Genomic DNA, 21,963 nt, shown 5'->3' with positions numbered 1-21,963 from the left:
ACTGTCTGTCTGCCTGCCTGTCTGTCTTTCTGCGTATCTGTCCATGTGTCGGTCTCTGTCTATCTTTCTGTGAATTTGTCTATTAATTTGTCTGTCCGCCTGTCTACTGTCTGTCTGTGAGCGATTAAATATCCCAAACAATATATCTCAGAAATGTAAAACATGGCTACTTATTCATATTGTTACAAAAGTGGCTGTGTTTCATAGCAATAACTTGGGCAGAAGTCTTGTATATGAAATAATATATTATAAATAAAAACAGATCTGAAACTTGTTAAATTCATTTGACAGCTATGTGGAAGACTGGAATGATATGCATACCCCTCCTATACGCTTGACTAATTTATTGAACATGTATGCATTTACTGCTCACATGATATTTCCATATGTTTCCATGCACTGGTTGAGGCTTAGACAACTCTTGGGTTCCGGCCCAAACGGCACCCTATTCCCCATATAGTGCACTACTTTGAAGCAGAGCCCTATGGGGATGGTCAAAAGTAGTGCAATACATAGGGAATAGGGTGCAATTTGGGAGGCAGTCTTAATGTATATTTTCCGCCATCCTTAACGGAGACATATGGGCTGGGAATTCAACTTCTTTCCAGTTGTGAGGCAGTAATTAGCTCCATATTGGTCCAACTCAATGGGAGTGATAGGAGGGAGTAAAGCCACACACACACAGACATGGACAGACGCACACACACCCACACACATGCACGTGGATGGACAGACACATAAAACACACACACAAAAATATAAACGCAACATGTGAAGTGTTGGTCCCATGTGTCATGAGCTGAAATAAAAGATCCCAGAAATGTTCCATACGCACAAAAAACATATTTCTCCCAAATTATGTGCACAAATCTGTTTACATCCCTGTTTGTGACCATTTCTCCTTTGCCAAGATAATCCATCCACCTGACAGGTGTGGTATAAAACCTATTAAACAGCATGATCATTACACAGGTGCACCTTGTAGTGGGGACAATAAAAGGTCACACTAAAATGTGCAGTTTTGTCACACAACACAGTAAGTAACACAGATGTCTCAAGTTTTTAAGGGAGCGTGCGATTGGCATGCTGACTGCAGGAACATCTACCAGAGCTGTTGCTAGATAATTTAATGTTCCTTTCTCTACCATTGGCCACCTCTAACGTTGTTTTAGAGAATATGGCAGTACGTCCAACAGGCCTCACAACCGCAGAACATGTGTAACCACACCACAGCCCAGGACCTCCACAACAAGATTCTTCACCTGCGGGGATCATCTGAGACCAGCCATCCTGACAGCTGATGAAACTGAGAGTATTTCTGTCTGTAATGAAGCCCTTTTGTGGAGAAAAACTCATTATGATGGACTGGGCCTGGCTCTCCCACGGCTCCCACGGCTCCCACGGATCTGCTCATACCCAGTCATGTGAAACCCATAGATTAGTGCCTAATGAATTTATATTTAAATTGACTGATTTCCTTTTATGAACTGTAACTCAGTAAAATTGTTGAAATTGTTGCACGTTGCATTTATATTTTTGTTCAGTATAATAGGAGGAATTCTGATGTCACAAGCCCCATCATCCAGGGTTCTGGTCAAAAGTTGTGCACTATGTAGGGAATAGGGTGCCATTTGGGATTCACTCACTGTCTTGTTCATTCACACCACAGACTGTTCTATTGCCAGAAAGAGAGATGCTTCTTATGTAACGTAGACCAAGATGGTATCTTATATAATAGAACACCCATGTCTGGTCTGCCAAGGAGTACATCCTCTGACTGTCCAGTATGGTGGAGGATGGGTGTTGCCGATGTACCAATGCATGCTCGCCCAAGGCAAGTCCACCCAAGGGTGAGGGACTACTTTTAGGATATTAATTAGCAAAACATCTGCTAGATTTTTCTTTCCCCTAATGAAGGCATACGCCAAAACACTTGTTACTGTATGATGGGTGCTGGCATACCATTTTATCTCTGCCCAAGGCAAGCTAGCTCTCCAATCTTTCACTCCAATCTGATTTGTTTAATTTAACCTTTATTTAACTAGGCAAATCATTTAATAACAAATGATTACTTACAATGACAGCCTAGGAACAGTGGGTTAACTGCCTTGTTCAGGGGCAGAACGACAGATTTTTACCTTGTCAGCTCAGGAATTTCTTATTTAGCTACCTTTCGGGTACTGGCCCAAAGCTCTAACCACTAGGCTATCTGCCTCTAACCACTAGGCTACCTGCCTCTAACCACTAGGCTACCTGCCTCTAACCACTAGGCTACCTGCCTCTAACCACTAGGCTATCTGCCTCTAACCACTAGGCTACCTGCCTCTAACCACTAGGCTACCTGCCTCTAACCACTAGGCTACCTGCCTCTAACCACTAGGCTACCTGCCTCTAACCACTAGGCTATCTGCCTCTAACCACTAGGATACTTGCCTCTAACCACTAGGCTATCTGCCTCTAACCACTAGGCTACCTGCCTCTAACCACTAGGCTACCTGCCTCTAACCACTAGGCTACCTGCCTCGAACCACTAGGCTACCTGCCTCTAACCACTAGGCTACCTGCCTCAAACCACTAGGCTACCTGCCTCTAACCACAAGGCTATCTGCCTCTAACCACTAGGCTACCTGCCTCTAACCACTAGGTTATCTGCCTCTAACCACTAGGCTACCTGCCTCTAACCCCTAGGCTATCTGCCTCTAACCACTAGGCTACTTGCCTCTAACCACTAGGCTATCTGCCTCTAACCACTAGGCTATCTGCCGCTGATTTAGAATTCCTTTACGCTTAGAGCTTTTTGCCTCCAGTCTCTTTTAACAACCGCAGCCTCTATGCAAGAATAGGATGCAAGAAAGGTTACATCAGAAACAAATAATCAATATTGTTTTCATAATGCATAATATTTATTTTCCAAGGAGGAAATTAAAATAAACCATGCTGACATTAATTCTACACTGAGTTGTTGTCAGCCAAACATACCAAATTCAAATCTTACCCCCCAAAAATGGCATCATGTTACTAGGAAAGGTTTGCTTTCATTGATTCAGATTGACTTTATTGATCTATAAAGCAATATCTTTCGAGGAACCCGATGTGCTTTCCAGAGATGGAGGAGTGTCCCATCACAACCCGACTCAGGGAAGGAAGTGACCTCAGTCCATGAGGTTTTCAGCTTTTATAGACTTAACCATGATGTGGTATTTTAATCACTAACTTCATTTCTCTCTGACCTGTCTTGGACGAAAAACCCTAGTGACATCACCTCAATCACTTCAACAGCCACCAATGTCATCTGAACTGACACTGACTAATGGAAAACAGTTATGTTCCATGTTTTTCCTACAGATCATACTTCAAATACATTTTAGAACATATAGGACAGGTTTGTTGAACCCAGATGAAACCTCCTGCTGGTAAATGTACTGGTTTTGAATGTGTGGTGACCGTTGTGTGCTCGGAGTTCTGTGTGATGTGCTGGACAGCTGTGGGCATCAGGGAGCTGTGAAGCCACTGTCCCTGTGTTCATATCCAACACATGGAAGGAGTGGTCAGCACCACACAAACAGCTGCTAAGGAAAGTCCGCTACAGTACCCAATGGACAGTTGAGTTTTACTTTGAAACATACATTGCTCCTTCTTAACTCCAGTAAGGTATACCACTGCTGTCTTCTCTAATGGTCCCAGATTTTAACATGGCTCATATAATGTATTGATTAATAACAACGTAAATATAGTTTAGAACTCAAAGGAATTCATCAATGAATTCTGAGTGGCTGGATGTTTTAGTTTGATCAATGGAGTACTTTGTTAAATCACAACCATATTAAAAAACTGCAGATTTGCATTAACCCAGGTTGCCGATAGACCACATGTTTCCACAGAGCCATGTATGAAGACATACACTACCGTTCAAAAGTTTGGGGTCACTTAGAAATGTCCTTGTTTTTGAAAGAAAAGCCAATTTTTTGTCCATTCATTTAACATCAAATTGATCAGAAATACAGTGTAGACATAGCTAATGTTGTAAATGACTATTGTAGCTGGAAATGGCAGATTTTTTATGGAACATCTACATAGGCGTACAGAGGCCCATTATCAGCAACCATCACTCCTGTGTTCCAATGGTACATTGTGTTAGCTAATCCAAGTTTATAATTTTAAAAGTCAAATTGATTATTAGGAAACCCTTTTGCAATTATGTTAGCACAGCTGAAAACTGTTGTCCTGATTAAAGCAATAAAACTGGCCTTCTTTAGACTAGTTGAGTATCTGGAGCATCAGCATTTGTGGGTTCGATTACAGGCTCACAAAATGTCCAGAAACAAAGAACTTTCTTCTGAAACTCATCAATATACTCTTGTTCTGAGAAATGAAGGCTATTCCATGCGAGACATGGCCAATAAACTGAAGATCTCATTCAACGCTGTGTACTACTCCCTTCACAGAACAGCGCAAACTGGTTCTAACCAGAATAGAAAGAGGAGTGGGAGGCCCCGGTGCACAACTGAGCAAGAGGACAAGTACATTAGTGTCCAGTTTGAGAAACAGACGCCTTACAAGTCCTCAACTGGTAGCTTCATTAAGAACAAATTCTTATTTACAATGACGGCCTACCCTGGCCAAACCCAGACGTCACTGGGCCAATTGTGCGCTGCCCTATGGGACTCCCAATCACAGCCGGATGTGATGCAGCCTGGAATGAATCCAGGTACTGCAGTGACACCTCTTGCACTGAGATGCAGTGTCTTAGACCGCTGCTCCACTTGGGAGCCTCAGGAAGGGCCTCAAACCTCACCTGTAGCCTCTGGTCTGCCACAGCTGATCTAGCCTCAGGAAGGAACTCAAACCCTGTAGCCTCTGGTCTGTTACAGCTGATCTTGGCACCATCAATGCATATTAAATATTAGTGTACTACTTATCACCAGGACCCATAGGGCTCTTGTCAAAAGTAGTGCACGGAATAGGGAATAGATTAACATTTGGGACACAGTCGATTACTTACATTTTTCAAGAATGTCTCCATCCAGAATGTCTCCTTGTTAAAGAGTTTACAAAACAGAACACTAATGCCCATTTATAGCAATGTTTGGAGGACTGAGTGTCATTTTTACTGAGGTATTACGCTGTGTTGTGCTTGGCAATGGACAAAGTGGAAAGGAAAGTAGATATCAAATGATTCTGTAAGATTTTCCACTGTCTGTGTGTTACTGTGTTATCTGCTCTCTGAAGAGATTGCTTGCTGTCAGTCAGTGAATGATATGGGTTATTGTTGATAAAGATGCTCTAGAGATTATCATCTAGAACCAAAGACATTGTAGGATTCTGTTTAACAACTATAGATGAATACTCTCAAACAGTGTCACTACGATAAAGATGTAACTAATGTGAGGGTGCTCTCTAAGAAATCTGGAACCTAAAAGGGTTATTTGGCTGTCCCCATAGGAGAACCCTTTGAATAACCATTTTTAGTTCCAGGTAGAAAGCATTTTGGGTTCCAGGCAGAAAGGGTTCTAACTGGAACACAAAAGTGTTCTTATCTGGAACCAAAAAGGCCTCTATCTGGAGGACAGCCGAAGAACCCTTTTAGAACCCTTTTTTCTAAGAGTGTATATTAATGCTTTTGGTAACAATGATCTAAGCCCAGTTGGACATGAATGAACTGCTACCTCTGATTGAGGAGAGTGGATAGTTGATCCTTAATTCTCCAGTTACAGTGATCGTTGGATTGATAGTGTGAGGAAGGATACAGGAGCAGAAGTCATTGACGGCAGACACAGCAGTGGCGTCTGTTCCTGACAGGTCAGTTCCAGTAACCTATTCAATGTGCTGGTGTACTGGAGTGGTTGTATATACAGGTCAGTACCTTATTCAATGTGAAAGGGTACTGGAGTGGTTGAATATACAGGTCAGTCTCAGTACCTTATTCAATGTGTAGGGATACTGGAGTGGTTGTATATACAGGCCAGTACCTTATTCAATGTGCTGGTGTACTGGAGTGGTTGTATATACAGGCCAGTACCTTATTCCATGTGCAGGGGTACTGGAGTGGTTGTATATACAGGTCAGTGTCAGTACCTTATTCAATGTGCAGGGGTACTGGAGTGGTTATATATACAGGTCAGTGTCAGTACCTTATTCAATGTGTAGGGGTACTGGAGTGGTTGTATATACAGGTCAGTACCTTATTCAATGTGAAGGGGTACTGGAGTGGTTGTACATACAGGTCAGTACCTTATTCAATCTGCAGGGATACTGGAGTGGTTGTATATACAGGTCAGTACCTTATTCAATGTGCAGGGGTACTGGAGTGGTTGTATATACAGGCCAGTACCTTATTCAATGTGCAGGGGTACTGGAGTGGTTGTATATACAGGTCAGTACCTTATTCAATGTGCAGGGGTACTGGAGTGGTTGTATATACAGGTCAGTCCCTGTACCTTATTCAATGTGCAGGGGTACTGGAGTGGTTGTATATACAGGTCAGTGTCAGTACCTTAATCAATGTGCAGGGGTACTGGAGTGGTTGTATATACAGGTCAGTACCAGTACCTTATTCAATGTGCAGGGGTACTGGAGTGGTTGTATATACAGGTCAGTGTCAGTACCTTATTCAATGTGTAGGGGTACTGGAGTGGTTGTATATACAGGTCAGTCCCAGTACCTTATTCAATGTGCAGGGGTACTGGATTGGTTGTATATACAGGTCAGTCCCAGTACCTTATTCAATGTGCAGGGGTATTGGAGTGGTTGTATATACAGGTCAGTCCCAGTACCTTATTCAATGTGCAGGGGTACTGGAGTGGTTGTATATACAGGTCAGTCCCAGTACCTTATTCAATGTGCAGGGGTACTGGAGTGGTTGTATATACAGGTCAGTCCCAGTACCTTATTCAATGTGCAGGGGTACTGGAGTGGTTGTATATACAGGTCAGTACCTTATTCAATGTGCAGGGGTACTGGAGTGGTTGTATATACAGGTCAGTACCCTATTCAATGTGCAGGGGTATTGGAGTGGTTGTATATACAGGTCAGGACCTTATTCAATGTGCAGGGGTACTGGAGTGGTTGTATATACAGGTCAGTACCTTATTCAATGTGCTGGTGTACTGGAGTGGTTGTATATACAGGCCAGTACCTTATTCAATGTGCTGGTGTACTGGAGTGGTTGTATATATAGCCCAGTACCTTATTCAATGTGCAGGGGTACTGGAGTGGTTGTATATACAGGTCAGTCCCAGTACCTTATTCAATGTGCAGGGGTACTGGAGTGGTTGTATATACAGGTCAGTCCCAGTACCTTATTCAATGTGCAGGGGTACTGGAGTGGTTGTATATACAGGTCAGTGTCAGTACCTTATTCAATGTGCAGGGGTACTCCAGTACCCCTGCACATTGACAGGCAGGTTATATCCTGCCTGTTTGGCCCTGTCCGGGGGTTTCATTGGATGGGGCCACAGTGTCTCCTGGTCCCTCCTGTCTCAGCCTCCAGTATTTATGCTGCAGTAGTTTATGTGTCGGGGGGCTAGGGTCAGTCTGTTACATCTGGAGTATTTCTCTTGTCTTATCCGGTGTCCTGTGTGAATTTAAATATGCTCTCTCTAATTCTCTCCTTCTCTCTTTCTTTCTTTCTCTCGGAGGACCTGAGCCCTAGGAACATGCCTCAGGACTACCTGGCATGATGACTCCTTGCTGTCCCCAGTCCACCTGGCCGTGCTGCTGCTCCAGTTTCAACTGTTCTGCCTGCGGCTATGGAACCCTGACCTGTTCACCGGACGTGCTTGTTGCACCCTCGACAACTACTATGATTATTATTATTTGACCATGCTGGTCATTTATGAACATTTTAACATCTTGACCATGTTCTGTTATAATATCCACCCGGCACAGCCAGAAGAGGACTGGCCACCCCTCATAGCCTGGTTCCTCTCTAGGTTTCTTCCTAGGTTTTTGGCCTTTCTAGGGAGTTTTTCCTAGGGAGTTTTTCCTAGCCACCGTGCTTCTTTCACGTGCATTGCTTGCTGTTTGGGGTTTTAGGCTGGGTTTCTGTACAGCACTTTGAGATATCAGCTGATGTACGAAGGGCTATATAAATACATTTGATTTGATTTTGATTTGATATACAGGTCAGTCCCAGTACCTTATTCAATGTGCATGGGTACTGGAGTGGTTGTATATACAGGTCAGTCCCAGTACCTTATTCAATGTGCAGGGGTACTGGAGTGGTTGTATATACAGGTCAGTACCTTATTCAATGTGCAGGGGTACTGGAGTGGTTGTATATACAGGTCAGTCTCAGTACCTTATTCAATGTGCAGGGGTACTGGAGTGGTTGTATATACAGGTCAGTGCCAGTACCTTATTCAATGTGAAGGGGTACTGGAGTGGTTGTATATACAGGTCAGTACCAGTACCTTATTCAATGTGCAGGGGTACTGGAGTGGTTGTATATACAGGTCAGTCCCAGTACCTTATTCAATGTGCAGGGGTGCTGGAGTGGTTGTATATACAGGTCAGTCCCAGTGCCTTATTCAATGTGAAGGGGTACTGGAGTGGTTGTATATACAGGTCAGTACCTTATTCAATGTGAAGGGGTACTGGAGTGGTTGTATATACAGGTCAGTCCCAGTACCTTATTTAATGTGAAGGGATACTGGAGAGGTTGTATATACAGGTCAGTGTTAGTACCTTATTCAATGTGCAGGGGTACTGGAGTGGTTATATATACAGGCCAGTACCTTATTCAATGTGCAGTGGTACTGGAGTGGTTGTATATACAGGTCAGTCCCAGTACCTTATTCAATGTGCAGGGGTACTGGAGTGGTTGTATGTACAGGTCAGTACCTTATTCAATGTATAGGGGTACTGGAGTGGTTGTATATACAGGTCAGTACCAGTACCTTATTCAATGTGAAGGGGTACTGGAGTGGTTTTATATACAGGTCAGTGCCAGTACCTTATTCAATGTGAAGGGGTACTGGAGTGGTTGTATATACAGGTCAGTGCCAGTACCTTATTCAATGTGAAGGGGTACTGGAGTGGATTTATATACAGGTCAGTGCCAGTACCTTATTCAATGTGAAGGGGTACTGGAGTGGTTGTATATACAGGTCAGTACCAGTACCTTATTCAATGTGCAGGGGTACTGGAGTGGTTGTATATACAGGTCAGTCCCAGTACCTTATTCAATGTGCAGGGGTACTGGAGTAGTTGTATATACAGGCCAGTACCTTATTCAATGTGCAGGGGTACTGGAGTGGTTGTATATACAGGTCAGTACCTTATTCAATGTGCAGGGGTACTGGAGTGGATTTATATACAGGTCAGTGTCAGTACCTTATTCAATGTGCAGGGGTACTGGAGTGGTTGTATATACGGGCCAGTACCTTATTCAATGTGCAGGGGTACTGGAGTGGTTGTATATACAGGTCAGTCCCAGTACCTTATTCAATGTGCAGGGGTACTGGAGTGGTTGTATGTACAGGTCAGTACCTTATTCAATGTGTAGGGGTACTGGAGAGGTTGTATATACAGGTCAGTACCAGTACCTTATTCAATGTGAAGGGGTACTGGAGTGGTTGTATATACAGGTCAGTACCAGTACCTTATTCAATGTGCAGGGGTACTGGAGTGGTTGTATATACAGGTCAGTCCCAGTACCTTATTCAATGTGCAGGGGTACTGGAGTGGTTGTATATACAGGTCAGTCCCAGTACCTTATTCAATGTGAAGGGGTACTGGAGTGGTTGTATATACAGGTCAGTGTCAGTACCTCATTCAATGTGAAGGGGTACTGGAGTGGTTGTATATACAGGTCAGTCCCAGTACCTTATTCAATGTGAAGGGATACTGGAGTGGTTGTATATACAGGTCAGTACCTTATTCAATGTGCAGGGGTACTGGAGTGGTTGTATATACAGGTCAGTACCTTATTCAATGTGAAGGGGTACTGGAGTGGTTGTATATACAGGTCAGTCCCAGTACCTTATTCAATGTGTAGGGGTACTGGAGTGGTTGTATATACAGGTCAGTACCTTATTCAATGTGCAGGGGTACTGGAGTGGTTGTATATACAGGTCAGTCCCAGTACCTTATTCAATGTGAAGGGGTACTGGAGTGGTTGTATATACAGGTCTGTCCCAGTACCTTATTCAATGTGCAGGGGTACTGGAGTGGTTATATATACAGGCCAGTACCTTATTCAATGTGCAGTGGTACTGGAGTGGTTGTATATACAGGTCAGTGTCAGTACCTTATTCAATGTGCAGGGGTACTGGAGTGGTTGTATATACAGGTCTGTCCCAGTACCTTATTCAATGTGCAGGGGTACTGGAGTGGTTATATATACAGGCCAGTACCTTGTTCAATGTGCAGAGGTACTGGAGTGGTTGTATATACAGGTCAGTGTCAGTACCTTATTCAATGTGCAGGGGTACTGGAGTGGTTGTATATACAGGTCAGTACCTTATTCAATGTGTAGGGGGTACTGGAGTGGTTGTATATACAGGTCAGTACCTGTACCTTATTCAATGTGAAGGGGTACTGGAGTGGTTGTATATACAGGTCAGTACCTTATTCAATGTGAAGGGGTACTGGAGTGGTTGTATATACAGGTCAGTACCTTATTCAATGTGAAGGGGTACTGGAGTGGTTGTATATACAGGTCAGTGCCAGTACCTTATTCAATGTGAAGGGGTACTGGAGTGGTTGTATATACAGGTCAGTCCCAGTACCTTATTCAATGTGCAGGGGTACTGGAGTGGTTGTATATACAGGCCAGTACCTTATTCAATGTGCAGGGGTACTGGAGTGGTTGTATATACAGGTCAGTCCCAGTACCTTATTCAATATGCAGGGTTACTGGAGTGGTTGAGGTGGGTTTATACATAACTATTGACTAGTAGTAGGATATACACGTAAACTGGGCTGAAAAGTGACTGGTAGCAGGAATATATAAATATTTATGGTAATATACTAAAGGTAATATACACTGGGTATACAACACATTAAGGACACCTGACATAGACTGAACAGGTGAATCCAGGTGAAAGCTATGTCACTTATTGATGTCACTTATTAAATCCACTTCAATCTGTGTAGATGAAGGGGAGGAGACAGGTTAAAGAAGGATTTTTAATCCTTGAGACAATTGAGACATGGATTGTGTATGTGTGCCATTCAGATGGTGAGTGGGCAAGGCAAAAGTGCCTTTGAACGGGGTATGGTTGTAGGTGCCAGGTGCACCGGTTTGTATCAAGAACTGCAACGCTGCTGGGATTTTCGGACTCAACAGTTTCCTGTGCGTATCAAGAATGGTCCACCACCCAAAGGACATCCAGCCAATTTGACACAACTGTGGGAAGCATTGGAGTCAACATGGGCCAGCATTCCTCTGTTCTTGTGTCTGATTGGGAAGAGACCTCTGGATGGGCATAGAGTCAGTGTGGGTAGTCTGTGGGAGAGGGAGAGAAGTAGCTGTTAACCATTTAACAGTCTTATGGCCAGGGGACAGAAGCTGTTTAAGAGTCTGTTTGTCTGAGCCTTTCTTAGACATCGTCTGGCATGTACGTCTTGGATGGCTCGGAGCTCGCCCACAGTGATGCGCTGGGCCGTCTGCACCACCCTCTGTAGGGCCATCCAGTCACGAGCAGTGCCAATGCAATACCAGACGATGATACAAGCAGTCAGGATGCTCTCAATTGTGCAGCTGTAAAAGTTCCTGAAGAGCCATGCCAAATGGTTTCAGCCTCCTGAGGGAGAACAGGGGTCGCTGTGTCTTCTTCACAACTGTTCTGGTGTGAAAGGACCATGTTAAGTCCTCAATGATGTGGACATTTTAGTCATTTAACAGACTTTCTTAGAAAGAGCGACTTACAGTAGTGAGTGCATACATTTTCGTACTGGCTCCCGTGGGAATCGAACCCACAACCAGTGGTGGAAAAAGTACCCAATTGTTATACTTGAGTAAAAATAAAAGATAACTTAATAGAAAATGTCTCAAGTAAAAGTGAAGGTCACCCAGTAAAATACTACTTGAGTAAAAGTCTAAAAGTATTTGTTTGAAAATGTACTTAAGTATCAAAAGTAAAACTACAAGTATAAATCATTTAAAATTCCTTATATTAACCAAACCAGACAGCATGACTTTCTTGTTTTTCTTATTTTTACGGATAGCCAGGGGCACACTTCAACACTCAGACATAATTTACAAACAAAGCATTTGTGTTTATTGAGGCCACCGTATCAGAGGCAGTAGGCATGGCCAGGGATGTTCTCTTGATAAGTGTGTGAATTGGACCATGTTCCTGTCCTGCTAAGCATTCTAAATGTAACTAGTACTTTTGGGTGTTTGAGAAAATGTATGGTGTAAAAAGTACATTTTTTCTTTAGGAATGTAGTGAAGTAAAAGTAGGTAACAATATAAGTAGTAAAGTAAAGTACAGATACCACAAAAACCTACTTAAGTAGTACTTTAAATTATTTTCACTTAAGTACTTTCCACCACTGCCAACAACCCTGGCGTTGCAGGTGCAATGCTCTACCAACTGAGCCACATGGGACACAGAGGAACTTGAAGCTCAACAGGACGCATGATCGCTTGCTTCTTTTTCGCTGGCGTTTCCGCTTGGGTAGCCCGAGGATTGGATCGGCGGTACATAAAGAGCCCAGGGAGGAGTCAAAGTCGAAGCCGAAATGTAATTTAGTAACTTACGATCTGAAGTTAAAAGGTTTTGTTGATCATAACAAATGATAGTGGATATACGCCAAAATAATCACAAAATATAAAAGTTGGTTTGGAGCCCTCAAGACGGCAGCCATACAAGTACTAGATAAATTAGAGATGTACTCGGGTCTGGGTACCTAGCAATGAAATAAGTCATAATTTGCACCTTAGATGCGGGCCCATATTTAGCGTTTGCAAAGCTACGGGTAATTCACCAAAGAATCTTTGGTAATTTTGGTAAATAACCGGTAATCTATGGCAATCTATGGTAACATTGGTAATTTATGCTTGAATAACTTATTTTTCTATGTATTCATATACAATATAAAATTGTGTATATTGGTGTCCATATTGTCCAATAGTTTCTAGTGGATAGACCATATTGTCCAGTAGTTTCTAGTGGATAGATATATAGTTGATATGGTTCAAGAGAAAATAGACTAATTCATGAAAAAAGACAATGGCATTCTTTTATATTAACCCTGCATGTGAAGGCTGTGAAAGGGAGGCGAAGTCAGGTGCAGGAGAGCAGAGTAGAGTAAACAGGCGCACTTTTATTCCATTCAACAATAGGCACAAAAAATGACATAAGTGCTCAAAACCACGGAACATAAACTATAAAAGTATCGCGCGTGAACATACACCATTAACAATGAACAATTACACACAAAGACATGATGGGGAACAGAGGACTAAATACATGTAGATTGATTGGGGAATGAAAACCAGGTGTGTATGGAACAAGACAAAACAAATGGACATGAAAAATAGAGCGGCGATGGCTAGAAGGCCGGTAACGTCGATCGCCGAACGCCGCCTGAACAAGGAGAGGAGCCGACTTCGGCGGAAGTTGTGACACTGCAACTCTTCCAAATATTGTCTTTTTTCACAACTGCCACCAGTTTGGCACCAAAACATTTACAACAAAAACATATTGACACAGTGAAATAAATAAAAGTGTGTAAAAAAAAAAAACGGCAATATTATTCACTATGTTGATGGTTTATATTTAGAATAATGATTTACAACTTTGTCTTTCATGTATTTATAAATATATTTTACATGTGATAATGCCCACACGGAGGGCCAGAGATCATTACAGACACCTATGATACTATGAAGTGCTCAAAAAGGCCAATAGAATTCCAAAATTCCAAATAAACCTTGAAAGTTACTGAAAAATCTGGTACTTTACTGGTAAACTTCGAAAGTAGGTGGGCATCGTGACCTAAAAGACAAAAATGATCCTACATCAGCATTCCTACTCTGAGACTCTTAATAAATACAGGCCCTGGCCTTGCCCTTTACACCACAATATGTGGTAATTGTTGAACTGACGACGTCTAGCCATTATACAGGCTACAGCCAGGCATTCAAAACTGATCTAACTAAACTTCTCAAATAGGCATCACCTCTATATCCGTGTGTGTCATTTACACATTTCACCAGAGTAATAATAATGAAAAAAAGGAAGTAAGAGAGACTCAGGCTGGAGGCCCTGATACCGAAGGCAGCATGCTCTGTTGAGAGAGACTCAGGCTGGATGCTCTGATACTGAAGGCAGCATGCTCTGTTGAGAGAGATACTCAGGCTGGATGCTCTGATACTGAAGGCAGCATGCTCTGTTGAGAGAGATACTCAGGCTGGAGGCCCTGATACTGAAGGCAGCATGCTGTTGTGTCTTTGGCTATGCCGGATTAAGTGATATGACATGCTAACCTATAAAATGATTTCTCTGTAATTAATATTACCTGATTAAGCTAATCATGTAAATGTAATTAACTAGAAAGTCGGGGCACCACGGAAGAACGTTTATAGAGCCGTTATCTTCCGAATAAACTCTTAAAATACTTAGTAATATTTTACATCGATAGCAGTCAATATTAACCCTTATCTTATTTTCAGTCTCATAATGAAAGTTGTAAATTCTTGGCTATCTTCACGAACCCTGGCTAACAAGTTGAATCAGCAATACCAAATTGGGTTTAATTATTTATTTACTAAATACCTAAACTAATCACACAGAATTACATATACACAGAATACAATGATGTCATACAGAAAACGTCCTGGTGGACGGAACCTGTATGATGGCTGGTTACACAAAGGAAAGGGGTTTGGGCTTGAATGAAAGAGCGGGAAGACTTAGGAACGAAGAAACAGCAGCTATGCTATCGTAAATACATGATCTTATGCATTACTAAATTACCGCCCATTTGGAAAAGGAAAATGCAATAAATATTTACTCTGAGCTGCGCTTCGGTAGATTGGTCGTAGATGCTGGCCGTGTTGGCCAACAGATCTTCCTGTCCTCGGAAGAATGTCAATGGTGGTAAAGTGGATACGTGGTGGTATCTTCGTCTGGTTGTTAGACTGGATCCGTCGTCCGTCCTTTCCTAGCCCACGTCTACAGCGGCCGCTGCTAACTCAACGGCTAGGAAGTATCACTTCTGTAGTGAATAAGCTCAAAGTTCATACCATTCGCCACCAAAGCTCACGCCGAGGTTGGCTTAGTTCTGTCCTTGACATGTGTGTCCTTCTAACGTAGAGGCTGCAGACCTCTCGTACTGGAACATGTGGTTATCTTTTCATCAAAGGCTTATATAGTGGAGAGGGGGAAGGATGTGTTTCATCGTTTATAACCCCTGTCTCTTCACAGGGGTGGGCCACTGATCAAGCAGGGCACTTTCCTTATGAAAACCCAATTCTCTCATTTGGAAGCTAAAATTACATTTAATCTCCTAACAAACAATTTCAATATCAAACATTTCAATTGCATAACAATTCCATGTGACTCTGATAACTAGAGGGTGTATACTTTCCCAGGTACAGTTTATGTCGTCCTGTCATCAGTCATAATGTCTCAGATGACAACCGAACTGACATCCATACTCATTACGTTCCCAAGCATATTTCCAACTGGTTTTGTTACCAAAATATGGTTCCTTTTCCCCATTTGTTTGATGTTCCCAGACTCTCTATATTTAACACAGGCTATTCAAGTCCTTCAGTAGGGTCAGAAAGAGAGGGGAAGGGAGAAAGGTATTTATGAGGGGGGGGGTCATAAACCTTACCCACAGGCCAACGTCATGACAATGCTCTGTTGAGAGAGACTCAGGCTGGATGCTCTGATACTGAAGGCAGCATGCTCTGTTGAGAGAGAGACTCAGGCTGGAGGCCATGTGCCTTCACCACCCCTGGTCTCTCGAAATGGGCCCTGACAGCTTACAGCACACACACACAGCTTAGTTACAGTACAGGTCTGGGCAACAGTCTGAGTTGTGCTGAGTGTCAACACTAAGCCTGTGGTGGAGACTAACTGAAAACAGAACCCTCCTCATCAAATTAGCCTAAAAAGAGAGAGGGGGTGGGGGGGATTTGGCAGCCCTTCTTCTCCCTTCACTTGCTGAGCAAACAACGATTGTGCTGCCTGCAATTTCACTGTTTCAGTGGAAGAAGCTTTGGGGAAAAGTGTGCTTGCAGAACAAAAGATGCCACAAGTCTTTTCCACCCCATTACTGGTAAAGGTGTGACGATCAAAGTCCTCTTGCTTAGCGTTTCTCAGCTGAAGTGGTGGGTTGTTCTGGCATGGCCATCTCCTAACATTTTATTTGTCACATGCACCGAATACAACAGGTGTACACCTTATAGTGAAATGCTTACTTACAAGCACTTAACCAACAATGCAGTTTTAAGAAAATAAGAGTTACGAAAATATTTACTAAATATTATTTTTATTTTTATTTTTTATAATGAGGCTATATAATTGTTCAACAGTCTTATGGCTTGGGGTTAGAAGTTGTTAAGGAGCCTTTTGGCCCTAGACTTGGCGCTCCGGTACCACTGGTCGCGCGAAAACAGAGAGAACAGTCTATGACTTTGGTGGTTGGAGTCTTTGACAATTTTTGGGCCTTCTTTTGACAATGTCAAGTATATAGGTCCTGGATGGCAGGAAGCTTGGCCCCAGTGATGTACTGGGCTGTACGCACTACCCTCTGTAGCGCGTTATGGTCAGATGCTGAGCAGTTGCATACCAGGCGGTGATGCAACCAGTCAGGATGCTCTCAATGGTGCAGCTGTAGAATCTTTTCAGTCTCCTGCGGGGGAAAAGGTTTTGTCGTGCCCTCTTCACGACTGTCGATAGTTTGTTGATGATGTGGACTCCAAGGAATTTGAAGCTCTTTACCTGCTCCACTACAGCCCCGTCGATGTGAATGGGAGAGTGTTTGGCCCTCCTTTTCCTGAAGTCCACAATCATCTCCTTTGTCTTGCTCACGTTGAGCGAGAAGTTGTTGCCCTGCACCACACTGCCAGGTCTCTGACCTCCTCCCTATAGGCTGTCTCATCGATGTCGGTGATCAGGCCAGCCATTTACATTACATTTACGTCATTTAGCAGACGCTCTTATCCAGAGCGAGTTGTGTCGTCAGCAAACTTAATGATGGTGTTGGAGTCGTGCTTGGCCACACATTTGTGGGTGAACAGGGAGTACAGGAGGGGACTAAGCATGCACCGCTGAGGGACCCCAGTGTTGAGAATCAGCGTGGCAGATGTGTTGTTGCCTACCATTACCACCTGGGGGCGGACCTTTGCAGAGAGAGGTGTTTAGTCCCAGGGTCCTTAGCTTAGTGATGAGCTTAGTGGGCACTATGGTGTTGAATGCTGAGCTGTAGTCAATTAAAATACCCCACAAGACATGCCACAAGAGGCCTCTTCACAGTCCCCAAGTCCAGAACAGACTATGGGAGGCACACAGTACTACATAGAGCCATGACTACATGCACCTCTATTCCACGTCATGTAACTGACGCAAGAGTAACATTTGATTAAAAAAATAGATAAAAACCACCTTATGGAACAGCGGTGACTGTGAAGCAACACAAACATTGGCACAGACACATGAATACACACACACACACACACAAACACAGACACACACACACACACACACACACACACACACACACACACACACACACACACACACACACACACACACACACACACACACACACACACACACACTATACATACACATGGATTAAGTATTGTAGATATGTGGTAGTGGTGAAGTCGGGGTCTGAGGGCACACGGTGTGTTGTGAAATCTGTGAATGTATTGTAATGCTTTAACATCGTATAAACTGCCTTAATTTTGCTGGACCCCAGGAAGAGTAGCTGCTGCTTTGGCAGCAGCTAATGGGGATCCATAATAAAATGCCCCAAAAATTAAAGACAATAGTGCCTACTGGTTTGTTTAATACAGGTAATTAGAAATTATTCATACTTTTACTTTTGATACTTAAGTACATTTTTGTAATTACATTTACTTTTGATACTTAAGTATATTTAAAACCAAATACTTTTAGACTTTTACTCAAGTAGTATTTTACTGGGTGACATTCACTTTTACTTGAGTCATTTTCTATTTATCTTTACTTTTACTCAAGTATGACAATTGTGTACTTTTTCCACAACTGTACTGTAGAATATCAACTTGTTGGTTTGATCACAAACAGGAAGTGACGAAAGCTAACTCTTGTCCGATTCTGTGCATGGGGGCATTGTCATGCTGAAACAGGAAAGGGCCTTCCCCAAACTGTTGTCACAAAGTTGGAAGCACAGAATTGTCTAGAATGTCATTGTATAGTGTAGTGTTAAGATTTCCCTTCACTGGAACAAAGGGGCCTAGCCCGAACCGTAAAAAACAGCCCCAGACCATTATTCCTCCTCCACCAAACTTTACAGTAGGCACTATGCATTGGGGCCGGTAGCATCCTCCTGGCCAAACCCATATTCGTCCGTCAGACTGCCAGATTGTAAAGCGTGATTAATCACTCCAGAGAAGGTGCTTCCAATGCTCCAGAGTCCACTGGAGGCGAGGTTTACACCACTCCAGTCGACGCTTGACATTGCACACGGTGATCTTAAGCTTTTGTGCGGCTTCTCGGCCAAGGCTACCCATTTCATGAAGCTCCCGACGAACACTTATTTTGCTGATGTTGCTTCCAGAGGCAGTTTGGAACTCGGCAGAGACTATTTGTACGTGCTACGCACTTCAGCACTTAGCAGTCCCGTTCTGTGAGCTTGTGTGGCCTACCACTTCGATGCTGAGACGTTGTTGCTCCTATAATTTTCCACTTCACAATAACAGCACTTACAGTTGACAGGGGCAGCTCTAGCAGGGCAGAGATTTTACAAACTGACTTCTTGGAAAGGTGGCATCGTATTGAAAGTCACTGAGCTCTTCAGTACAGCCTATTCTATTGCCAATGTTGGTCTATGGAGATTGCATTGCTGTGTGCTCAATTTTATACACCCGTCAGCACCGGTTGTGGCTTAAATAGCCAAATCCATTCATTTGAAGAGGTGTCCATATGCTTTTGGCCATGTAGTAACTTTTGATTTCCATGGTCAGAAAAAGGAAGAGAGAAAAAAGAACAGTAGCCACTCCTCCTCTCCTCTCCTCTCCTCTCCTCTCCTCTCCTCTCCTCTCCTCTCCTCTCCTCTCCTCTCCTCTCCTCTCCTCTCCTCTCCTCTCCCCTCCCCTCCCCTCCCCTCCCCTCCTATTTGTATTTTAACATTTTTGATTGATTTACTTTTTACCCCATTTTTGTGGTATCCAATCGGTAGTTAGAGTCTTGTCCCATCACTACAACTCCCGTATGAACTCGGGAGAGACGAAGGTCGAGAGCCATGCATCCTCCGAAACACCAAGCCGCACTGCTTTTTGACACACTGCTCGCTTAACCCGGAAGCCAGCCGCACCAATGTGTTGGAGGAAACACTGCACAACTGGCGACCTCATGGGTCTCCCGGTCGCGGATAGCTGCGACACACCCGCGATCAAACCTGGATCTGTAGTGACTTCTAAAATGGATTTAAAAAATACTAAATTCTCAGCAATCTACACACAACAGGTTTTTAGATTTTTTTTCAAATGTATTAAAAAAACAAAAAACAGAAATACCTTATTTACATAAGAATTCCGACACTTTGCTATGAGACTTGAAATTGAGCTCAGATGCATTCTGTTTCCACTGATCATCCTTGAGATGTTTCTACAACTTGATTGGAGTCCACCTGTGGTAATTCAATTGATTGGACATGATTTGGAAAGACACACACCTGTCTATATAAGGTCCCACAGTTGATAGTGTATGTCAGAGCAAAAACCAAGCCATGAGGTCAAAGAAATTGTCCGTATAGCTCCGAAACAGGATTGTGTCGAGGCACAGATCTGGGGAAGGGTACCAAAACATTACTGCAGCATTGAAGGTCCCCAAGAACACTGTGGACTCCATCATTATTAAATGGAAGAGTGGTAGAGTGGCCAGACGGAAGCCACTACTCAGTAAAAGGCACATGACAGCCCGCTTGGAGTTTGCCAAAAGGCACCTAAAGGACTCTCAGACCATGAGAAACAAGATTCTCTGGTTCGATGAAACCAAGATTGAACTCTTTGGCCTGAATGCCAAGCGTCACGTCTGGAGGAAACCTGGCACCATCCATACGGTGAAGCATGGTGGTCACAGCATCATGCTCTGGGGATGTTTTTCAGCGGCAGGGGCTGGGAGACTAGTCAGGATCGAGGGAAAGATGAACGGAGCAAAGTACAGAGAGATCCTTGATGAAAACCTGCTCCAGAGCGCTCAAGACTTCAGAATGGGGCAAAGATTCACCCTCGAACAGGACAACAACCCGAAGCACACAGCCAAGACAACGCAGGAGTGGATTTGGGACAAGTCTCTGAATGTCCTTGAGTGGCCCAGCTAGAGCCCGGACTTGAAGCCGATCAAACATCTCTGGAGAGACCTAAAAATAGCTGTGCAGCAACGCTCCCCATCCAACCGGACAGAGCTTGAGAGGATCTGCAGAGAAGAATGGGAGAAACTCCCCAATACAGGTGTGCCAAGCTTATAGCGTCATACACAAGACTCGATGCTGTAATCGCTGCCAAAGGGTGTTTCAACAAAATACTGAGTAAAGGGTGTGAATACTTATGTAAATGTGTTATACTTGTTTTTGCTTTGTCATGATGGGCTATTGTGTGTAGATTGATGAGGGAAAAAAACAACTTAATCAGTTTTAGAATAAGGCTGGACTGTAACATTTGGAAAAAGCCAAGGGGTCTGAATACTTTCCGAAGGCACTGTAAGGGCATGAACGATTCATACATGCTTATATACGTTACCTGCAGGCTTCACGTAAAGACTACCAAAACAATCACTACCTCTAACATCCATAGTCCAGCAATAGTCTCACAAGTCAGACAAATAATGTGAAAGACTGGAAACCAAGACTAGTCCAACAATATGATGACTGTGAAATACTGTACCATAATGCTATTATTGAATCTAATGAATGTGATGAGTTATTTCTAAGCATTAAACCAACTATTTTAATAAAAGTCTAAGGATCTACTTTCACAGCCTGATACCATATGTGCATTAAACAGATCTCCACTTTAATAGAGTGCTTGTTGCATTCAGAAATCCCTCTCTCGCTTTCCCCCCTCTTTCCTTCTCCCTTTAAAAAACTTTGTGAGGAGTTTTCCCTGGCCTCAAAGTCAGTAAGACACAGGAATTTCTATTTCCGAGTGGAAAAAAAGATTCATGAAAGAAACTCCTTTGGATTGAAACAGAGTGGGAGAGTGTCTGTGCACTCATCAGCATGCTATGCTTCGTTGTGGACCAGTTATGGTGTCCTCTTGTCATATCTTTGATGCTTTTATTTTGGAAGTATAGAAGTAGACGGGTAGGTAAATAAAGAGGACACAGTAGGAAAAGTGGACACAGGTGGTCACCTGGGTCCAAATATTTTTGTTATGTGTCGGACCCCAGTAAGACTAGCTGTCAAATCAAAAATATACGTTAGGAGCCAGGTGTGGTACCACTAGACTATGCTCTGCAACCCGTCTCTTTCTTTAAAAGAGAGAGAGGGGAAGAGAGGAGAAGAGATGAGAGAAGAGAGGGCAAGAGAGGAGAAGAGGGACATAAAGGGGAAGAGAGGAAAAGAGGGACATGAAGAGAGGAGAAGAGGGACATAAATGGGAAGAGGGACATAACAGGGAAGAGAGGGGTAGAGGAACATAAAGGGGAAGAGAGGAGAAGAGGGACATAAAGGGTAAGAGAGACAACAGGGAAGAGAGGAGAAGAGGGACAGAGGGGAATAGAGGAGAAGAGGGACATAAAGGGTAAGAGAGACAACAGGGAAGAGAGGAGAAGAGGGACAGAGGGGAAT

Source organism: Salmo salar, chromosome ssa01 (assembly GCF_905237065.1).
Source record: "Salmo salar chromosome ssa01, Ssal_v3.1, whole genome shotgun sequence".
Taxonomy (NCBI): Eukaryota; Metazoa; Chordata; class Actinopteri; order Salmoniformes; family Salmonidae; genus Salmo; species Salmo salar.
Note: the sequence above shows the minus strand (reverse complement) of the source record.